The sequence below is a fragment of the Teleopsis dalmanni genome, chromosome X (assembly GCF_002237135.1).
Source record: "Teleopsis dalmanni isolate 2A chromosome X, ASM223713v2, whole genome shotgun sequence".
NCBI lineage: Eukaryota > Metazoa > Arthropoda > Insecta > Diptera > Diopsidae > Teleopsis > Teleopsis dalmanni.
The window spans coordinates 68,174,783-68,185,577 of record NC_051848.1 but is presented as its reverse complement, the minus strand read 5'-3'; positions in this window follow the sequence as shown (position 1 = coordinate 68,185,577).

The window sequence follows — 10,795 nt, the reverse complement described above, 5'->3', positions numbered from 1 at the left end:
CCTTACAAAATTATTTTATTTCAATTTTTTCTGGTTGTATATGATTCATACCTAATATTGTAACATATAGATTAATTTATAATTTTTTATTTTTAGGTAAAAGATTATATAAAAGATTTGATCAAGGTTTATCTGAATTTTTTGGTGGCTTATATTTCTATAAAAATTTATTAAGTTATTCAAAATGGGGAACTAGATGAATAAATATATATTGTGTATGATTAATTCAACCATAAATTATAAATAAAATTCAAAATGGAAGAGAAAAAGATAAAGTTAATGATGAATGACTAGTTCTTGTGAAAATATATGGAAATAATAGTATAAAATTATTAAAAAGAATTATTGTAAATAAAGAAATAATACTTAATGTGGATCCGTTTTTACCTGTAGGTCCTAATAATATTTTAAATTCGTTATGGAGAGTTAATAAAATATTATTTCATAAAATATTATAACGAGAACGAATTAATTAATAAATTATTGGAATTATAATAATTCCTAAAAAAGGTCTAATTCAATTAATGGAAATGTTAAAAATGCTTGAAGAAGGGTTAGAAGCAGAAAATAGATTTGTTATCATTTTCAATTAAATATATGTGTTGTTATCTTGTAACTTAAAGATTTAGAAGAAGTAGGTAATAAATAAGAATAATTTATTCTATTAAAAATAATAAAAATTGAAAAAAATAAAAAAAAATAAACTTAATCAGTTGATGGGAACTTAATGGGAATTAAAAAATATTAATTTATTAATTATTTTAGTTTGACATACTAAAAGCTGGAACAGTTCTAGAGTGAATTACATCTGCAGCAGTTACTAAAATTCGAATTTGAGAATTTATAGGTAAAATAACTCGGTTATCGACTTCTAATAATCTAAAATTATTAATATTTAATTCATTTGTTGGAATTATATAGGAACCAAATTGTGCAGAGTATTTTTCCAACTGTACCAAAATAACACTTCACCGAAAAAGGTAGGTGTGATTATATGCTGCAGTTATATAGGTAGTTCGACTAGTAACAAACTTATTAACTTTTTAATTCATCTATATAAGAAAAAGTTTATTAAACGGTTTATTTATGTTAAAATTCATAATTTAAAAACAGAAATGATGCGGAACTAATTTAAAATGTTAATATTTTATGCATACATTTATTTTAGAAATAAAAAGTAAAAATTTTTGTATCGTTTTCCTTCGAAAATTGATTTTATGGTACCACGGTGCGTATGAGTAACGAGAAGGACACCTGATTAATTAATTTTTTTTAATTACTTCGAAAAGGAATATCAGAGTGGAAATATTTATTTTTGAAGTAGAATTTACATATAAATTTGATTCAAAAAAAAAAAAAAAATTTGTGGACATATTCGTTTTTTTTTTATTGAAAAATCGTATATAGATGTTTGGTGTGATATGAAGGATAAATAAATTTTTAAAAGTACTTCTAATTACAATATCATCCAGGGTTTTGTGTAGAATTTTATTTCATTCATTTAATTGAAATGTAGTACGCATGTGCTTGATGTGTTTTGCGGGAGAAAAAAGAATATTAAAAAATTTCAAAAAATAACGGGTTCTGAAAATTTTTATTTCGTAGTAAAATTTAAAATTGAATCTAAATAAAATATAAAAAATGAAAATTTAGCTGAGTTTTGAGAAAATTTTTTCTTTTGAAATTTAACGGTTAATATTAGTAGTTAAATATAAACAGTTTTAATTGTTTAAACAATTTCATAAAAGTTCAATCAGTTATCTTTGAAACGCTGTAACTTTTATAGAACTTGAGATATAGCCATTTGAAAATGTGTCTACTATGCCAATTCTCAAAACCCCTTGGGTCCATATCTCCTAGGAGAAAAATTACAAAATTTTTTCAGCCAAATCGGAGATCATGAGGTCAAAGAGGTGTCCGAGTTGTAAAAGAATGACCCATAATCATTAGTCTTTTAATTGAAGGCTGGAATGAATGGTTGGGCAAGATATAAGCTGTGTCTTTTAAAATTTTTATAAAATTTTATTTTTTAGTCAAAAATTCAAATTATAATTCAAAAGACGAGAAGACCCTACAAATCTTGATTATTTAATAATTTTGGATTTATTTTGATTCTTTTCGTTATAAATTTATAAATAATTTTATTTGGGTTATATATAAATTAAAATAACTTTTAATAATTTTTATCATTTATTTATGATTAAATGATCCATTGTTAGTGATTATTAGTGAGTATTTGCGAAAACAGCGTCATTTTTTTGAAGAGTTCTTATCGATAAAAAAGTTTGTGACGTCGATGTTGGATTAAGATTCATATTTAAATGCAGAAGTTTAAATATAAGGTCTGTTCGACTTCTTATTCTTACATGATCTGAGTTGCAACTGATGTAAGCCAGGTTGGTTTCTCTCTTTGATTCAATAAAATATTTAGTACGAACGAATTAATATTTATTTTAAAAAAAACATTTTAAGAATAAATTTTATTACTATTTTGGCAGATTAGTGCAGTAAATTTAGAATTTATTTATATAAATTTAAAAATTATGTTTTTAAATGAACTTATTATATCTTCATTGAGAAGTTTATTATTAATTATTTGAGTTTTAGTGGGTGTAGCTTTTTAACTTTATTTGAACGTGAAATTGTAGGATATATTCAGATTCGTAAGAGTCCAAATAAAGTTGGATTTATTGATTTATTGGATTAATTGCATCATTAAATTATTTACTTATCCATTAATATCAAATTATATATCTTATTATTATTCTACTATTTTTTCATTATTTAAATCTTTGTTAGTGTGAATATGTATACCTATATTAAGGAGATTTTATAGTTTTAATTTGAGTTTATTATTTTTTTTTAAGAATTACAAGAATAGGGGTTTATTAAGAGGTTTACGAGCTGTTCCTCAAAATATTTCTTATGAAGTGGGATTAGCTTTAATTTTGTTATCATTTACTTTTTTTTAATTGATTTTATAAAATTTCAATATTATATTTGATTTCCTATAGCTTTTATTTGGTTAAGAATTTGTTTAGCAGAAACTAATCGGACTCGATTGGATTTTGCAGAGGGGGAATCAGAATTAGTATCAGTATATGCATTAACTTTTTTAGCTGAATATGCAAGTATTTTATTTATGAGTGTATTATTTTGTGTATTTTTTTGAAATGCAATTTATTTAATATAATTTTTTTTTCAGTTAGTTTTTATTTCTTTTTTATTTATTTGAGTTGGAGGAACTTCACCTCGGTTTCGATATGATAAATAAATGTATTTATCATTAAAAAGTTATTTACCAAATTCATTAAATTTTCTATTATTTGTAATTGGATTAAAAATATATTTATTTATATGACTTATTTTTTGTGGAGTTAATAGAAAATTTTAATTCTATCTTATATTTTTAAAATATATGCTTATTTCAAGCTCATTAACTTAAATTTTAATTTTAGTAAATTATCTTATCATTTATTAATTAATGAATTAACTAAAGGTACAAAAAAAAAATAATTGTTAGGATTAGTCCAATTATAACATAAGGTTCTTCAACTGGTCGAGCTCCAATTCAAGTTAATAAAATAACAGTAGTTAATATAATTCAAAATAAAATTTTAATTAATAGAATAGAATTGTAATCCTTGAATTTTTTTTATATTATAAAAAAGTATAATTATTATTAAGACGATTACAAATATCATTCTGGTTGAATGTGAATAGGAGTAACTAAAGGGTTAGCTGGAATGAAATTATCTGGATATCCTAATAATAACGGATTCATTAAAGTTAATAAAATTAAAAATATAATTAGGATAATAAGTCCAGTGATATCTTTAAAAGTGAAATAAGGATGGAATGGAATTTTATCAATATTTGAATTTAATCCTATATAATTATTTGATCCTGTTTGATAAAGAAATAAAAGATGAATTATTGTTATTGCTAAAGCAATTATAGGTAATATAAAATGGAAAGTAAAAAGTCGGGTTATTGTAGCATTATCAACTGCAAATCCTCCTCATACTCATTGAACTAAATCAATCCCTAAGTAAGAGATGGCAGATAAAAGATTAGTAATTACTGTAGCTCCTCGAAAAGATATTTGTCCTCTTGGTAAAACATATCCTAAGAAGGCAGTTCTTATTACTAAAAATAAAATAATTACTCCAACTGATCAGGTTTGAGTATAATTAAAAGAAATATAATAAATTTCCCGTCCAATATGAAAATAAATACAAATAAAAAAAAATGAGTTACATTAGCATGAAGAGTTCGTAATAATCATTCATAATTTACATCTCCACAAATATGTCTAATTCTATTAAATGCTATATTAATATCAGCTGAGTAATGTACGGCTGAAAATAATCCAGGTAAAATTCGAATTATTAAACATAATCCCAATAGAGATCCAAAATTTCATCAAGAAGAAATATTAATTGGAGTTTGTAAGTCTACTAGAGAATTATTTATAATTTTGAACAGAGAATGATTAATTTGTATAGTTTTATTCATTTATTTTATAAATCGAACTGGACCAAAAATATATTTGTAATTTTTACAATTGCGATTAGAGTAATTAATAAATAATTTATTAAAAAAATTGTTATGAAATTAGTTGGATAATTATAAGGTTTAGTTAAAATATAAGAATTTTCTTGAATTAAATTTTTTAAATTAGTTAAAATTTTTAAATTTATAAATATATCTATACTAAATAAATATATCTATAATTATATATAAAAATTTCCATAAAAATAAAATTCTGATAATTAATGAGATTGTTCATATTAATCTTTTAATTGAAAATGAAAATATTTCATTTGAAGCGATCGCAGTAATATAAATAAATAAAACTAATATTCCTCCTAAAAAAAATTAAAAATAAGATATAAGCAAATCAAAATGTTTTTGAAATTAATCCTGAGAAAATTTAAATTAAAATTGTTTGAATTAATAATATAAATCCTACTGGTATTGGATGATTTAGAAATAGAAATATAGTAGTTGAAATTAGTATAAAGATTAAAATGAATATATGTAAAATTTCAAGAAATAGTTTAATTAAAATATAAATTTTGGGAATTTATGATAAAGAATTATTTCTTCTTTCTTGAGAGTTTTAAAAGATTATTCTTACGTTTGATTTACAAGACCAATGTTTTATTGAACTATTAAAACTTAAATAATAATTTTTTTTTTTTTGATTATTTAGAATTTTATAATGTTAAAATTTATTGTGTTTTGTTTTGTTTTAGTTTTAATTCCTGTTTGTTTTTTTAATAATATATTTTGAATGGTTCAGATAGATGGTTATATTATTTTTAATTAGATTCATATTAATTTTATTTAATATTTATTGTAATTATTTTATCAATATTTCTTATTTTTTAGGATGTGATATAATTTCTTATGGATTAATTTTATTAAGATTTTAAATTTGTTCATTAATATTAATAGCAAGAGAAAAAATTAATAAATTTAAAAATTGCAATTATTTATTTATAATTAATTAATTAATTTTTATATTAATTTTTTTAAATTTTAACTATTTCTAAAATAAATATTTTTGCTTTTTAACTTTATTATTAATTTTAAGATGAAGATATCAACCTTTACGGTTCCAACCTGAGATTTGTTTATTATTTTATAATTTATTTGTTTTTTTTTTCCTTTATTATTAAGAATTTTTATATGTCTAATTATGAATTATCATATTTTTGTATAATATTAGCATTTTTAGTTAAAATATCTATATTTTTAGTTCATTTATGATTACCCAAATCTCAAGTTGAAGCTCCAATTTCTGGTTCAATAATTTTAGCTGGAATTATGTTAAAATTAGGGAGGAAATGGGCTTTTACGAGTATTTTCTTTATTTCATTTGTTTGTTTAAGATTTAATTATTTTTTATTAGAATTTCTTTAGTTCGAGGAATTTAATTTTTAGTTACATTAAATTGTTTACGTCAAGTTGATTTAAAATCATTAACTGCCTTTTCTTCTGTTGCTCATATAGGAACTGTTTTAGCAGAAATTATAAATTTAAGAAATTGAGACATTTGTGGAGGATATATATTAATAATTGGTCATGGTTTATGTTCTTCGGGTTTATTTTATTTAACTAATATTAGATACGAGTGATTGGGTAGACGAAGATTATTAAAATTGGGGTCAATTTTATATCTTCTTTAACTTTATGATGATATTTATTAAAGTCTGGAAATAAAGCTTTTTAAATTTATTAGGATAAATTTCTTTAATAAATAGAATTGTAAGTTGATCTTGGTATTCAATAATTAGTTTACGTTTTGTATCTTTTTTTAGAGCTGCATGTACTTTGTATTTATATTCTTATAGACAACACGGAAAAATTTATTCTATAACATATTACTTATTTTTTCTTTTAGAATAAATAATATACGGGAATTTTTATTATTATTGTTACATTGGGTTCTCTTAAATTTATTAATTATAAAAAGTGAAATAATTTTTTTTAATTATATTCAAATAGTTAATTCAAATAGTTGATTTGAGTTGAGCGGTGTTAAAGATACAAAATTTTATTTTAAATTGTGAAAAATTTATCTTTATTTAAAATAAGATTTTGATTATTAATTAATTTAAGAATTATTTCTTTTTTTAGGGTTGTTATTTGTTATTATTAAATAAGTTATTGAATTTTTTTTATTAAACTTCAACATTTTAGATATAATTATATTAATTATTGGAATATTAATTATGTTAGCTATTATAACTAAAAGAGCTCAAATCCCTTTTTAAGGCAAAAGGTGCTCCTCAGCTTTAGTTCATTTATCTACTCTTCTGACACCTGGGGTTCATCTATTAATTCGATTTAATTTGTTAATTGGTGATACAATTTTAGGTGAGTGTTTATTATTAATTTCAGGTTTAACAAAATACATATCTGGGTTAGGGGCTTATTTTGAATTTGATTTGAAAAAAAATTATTGCATTATCTACACTAAGTCAGTTAGGTTTAATAATAAGAATTTTATCAAGAGTATTTTATAAATTTGTTATTTTTCGTTTACTAACTCATGCTTTATTTAAATCATAAGTATTTATATGTGTTGGGACGATTATTCATCATATAAATAATTTACAAGATATTCGTTTAATGGGAGGTTTAAGAGTTTATATACCTTTTACATATAGATGTTTTAATGTTGCAAATTTATCTTTATGTGGAATATCTTTTTCAGCTGCGTTTTATTCTGAGGATATAATTTAAGAAATTGTATCTTCAAGTTATGTTAATATATATTCTTTCTTTTCTTTTTTCTTTTTTTTTCTACGAGGTTAATAGTTAGACATTGAATTCGTTTAGTTTATTATTCATTAATTGGGAATTTTCATTTTTTTAATATAAATATATTGAAAGATAATTATTGAATTATATTAAAAGATATACTTGGATTGCTATTTATAAGAATTATTGGAGGTGGTCTTTTAAATTAATTGTTATTTGCAACTCCTTCAATAATTTGTTTACCTATAATGTTAAAAATGTTGTCTTTAACAGTTTGTATTTTATGAGGATTTGTAGGATATTATATTTCAAATATTTCTTTATATTTTTATAATAAATCCTTACAAAATTATTTTATTTCAATTTTTTCTGGTTGTATATGATTCATACCTAATATTGTAACATATAGATTAATTTATAATTTTTTATTTTTAGGTAAAAGATTATATAAAAGATTTGATCAAGGTTTATCTGAATTTTTTGGTGGCTTATATTTCTATAAAAATTTATTAAGTTATTCAAAATGGGGAACTAGATGAATAAATATATATTGTGTATGATTAATTCAACCATAAATTATAAATAAAATTCAAAATGGAAGAGAAAAAGATAAAGTTAATGATGAATGACTAGTTCTTGTGAAAATATATGGAAATAATAGTATAAAATTATTAAAAAGAATTATTGTAAATAAAGAAATAATACTTAATGTGGATCCGTTTTTACCTGTAGGTCCTAATAATATTTTAAATTCGTTATGGAGAGTTAATAAAATATTATTTCATAAAATATTATAACGAGAACGAATTAATTAATAAATTATTGGAATTATAATAATTCCTAAAAAAGTTCTGATTCAATTAATGGAAATGTTAAAAATGCTTGAAGAAGGATCAAAAACAGAAAATAGATTTGTTATCATTTTCAATTAAATATATGTGTTGTTATCTTGTAACTTAAAGATTTAGAAGAAGTAGGTAATAAATAATAATAATTTATTCTATTAAAAATAATAAAAATTAAAAAAAATAAAAAAAAATAAACTTAATCAGTTGATGGGAACTTAATGGGAATTAAAAAATATTAATTTATTAATTATTTTAGTTTGACATACTAAAAGCTGGAACAGTTCTAGAGTGAATTACATCTGCAGCAGTTACTAAAATTCGAATTTGAGAATTTATAGGTAAAATAACTCGGTTATCGACTTCTAATAATCGAAAATTATTAATATTTAATTCATTTGTTGGAATTATATAGGAACCAAATTGTGCAGAGTATTTTTCCAACTGTACCAAAATAACACTTCACCGAAAAAGGTAGGTGTGATTATATGCTGCAGTTATATAGGTAGTTCGACTAGTAACAAACTTATTAACTTTTTAATTCATCTATATAAGAAAAAGTTTATTAAACGGTTTATTTATGTTAAAATTCATAATTTAAAAACAGAAATGATGCGGAACTAATTTAAAATGTTAATATTTTATGTATACATTTATTTTAGAAATAAAAAGTAAAAACTTTTGTATCGTTTTCCTTCGAAAATTGATTTTATGGTACCACGGTGCGTATGAGTAACGAGAAGGACACCTGATTAATTAATTTTTTTTAATTACTTCGAAAAGGAATATCAGAGTGGAAATATTTATTTTTGAAGTAGAATTTACATATAAATTTGATTCAAAAATAGAAAAAAAAATTTGTGTGACATATTCCTTTTTTTTTATTGAAAAATCGTATATAGATGTTTGGTGTGATATGAAGGATAAATAAATTTTTAAAAGTACTTCTAATTACAATATCATCCAGGGTTTTGTGTAGAATTTTATTTCATTCATTTAATTGAAATGTAGTACGCATGTGCTTGATGTGTTTTGCGGGAGAAAAAAGAATATTAAAAAATTTCAAAAAATAACGGGTTCTGAAAATTTTTATTTCGTAGTAAAATTTAAAATTGAATCTAAATAAAATATAAAAAATGAAAATTTAGCTGAGTTTTGAGAAAATTTTTTCTTTTGAAATTTAACGGTTAATATTAGTAGTTAAATATAAACAGTTTTAATTGTTTAAACAATTTCATAAAAGTTCAATCAGTTATCTTTGAAACGCTGTAACTTTTATAGAACTTGAGATATAGCCATTTGAAAATGTGTCTACTATGCCAATTCTCAAAACCCCTTGGGTCCATATCTCCTAGGAGAAAAATTACAAAATTTTTTCAGCCAAATCGGAGATCATGAGGTCAAAGAGGTGTCCGAGTTGTAAAAGAATGACCCATAATCATTAGTCTTTTAATTGAAGGCTGGAATGAATGGTTGGGCAAGATATAAGCTGTGTCTTTTAAAATTTTTATAAAATTTTATTTTTTAGTCAAAAATTCAAATTATAATTCAAAAGACGAGAAGACCCTACAAATCTTGATTATTTAATAATTTTGGATTTATTTTGATTCTTTTCGTTATAAATTTATAAATAATTTTATTTGGGTTATATATAAATTAAAATAACTTTTAATAATTTTTATCATTTATTTATGATTAAATGATCCATTGTTAGTGATTATTAGTGAGTATTTGCGAAAACAGCGTCATTTTTTTGGAGAGTTCTTATCGATAAAAAAGTTTGTGACGTCGATGTTGGATTAAGATTCATATTTAAATGCAGAAGTTTAAATATAAAGTCTGTTCGACTTCTTATTCTTACATGATCTGAGTTGCAACTGGTGTAAGCCAGGTTGGTTTCTCTCTTTGATTCAATAAAATATTTAGTACGAAAGAATTAATATTTATTTTAAAAAAAACATTTTAAGAATAAGTTTTATTACTATTTTGGCAGATTAGTGCAGTAAATTTAGAATTTATTTATATAAATTTAAAAATTATGTTTTTAAGTGAACTTATTATATCTTCATTGAGAAGTTTATTATTAATTATTTGAGTTTTAGTGGGTGTAGCTTTTTAACTTTATTTGAACGTGAAATTGTAGGATATATTCAGATTCGTAAGAGTCCAAATAAAGTTGGATTTATTGATTTATTGGATTAATTGCATCATTAAATTATTTACTTATCCATTAATATCAAATTATATATCTTATTATTATTCTACTATTTTTTCATTATTTAAATCTTTGTTAGTGTGAATATGTATACCTATATTAAGGAGATTTTATAGTTTTAATTTGAGTTTATTATTTTTTTTTAAGAATTACAAGAATAGGGGTTTATACTGTAATAATTGCAAGATGATCAAGAAATTCTAATTATTCATTATTAGGAGGTTTACGAGCTGTTCCTCAAAATATTTCTTATGAAGTGAGATTAGCTTTAATTTTGTTATCATTTACTTTTTTTTAATTGATTTTATAAAATTTCAATATTATATTTGATTTCCTATAGCTTTTATTTGGTTAAGAATTTGTTTAGCAGAAACTAATCGGACTCGATTGGATTTTGCAGAGGGGGCATCAGAATTAGTATCTGGATTTAATGTAGAATATAGAAGAGGAGTTTGCATTA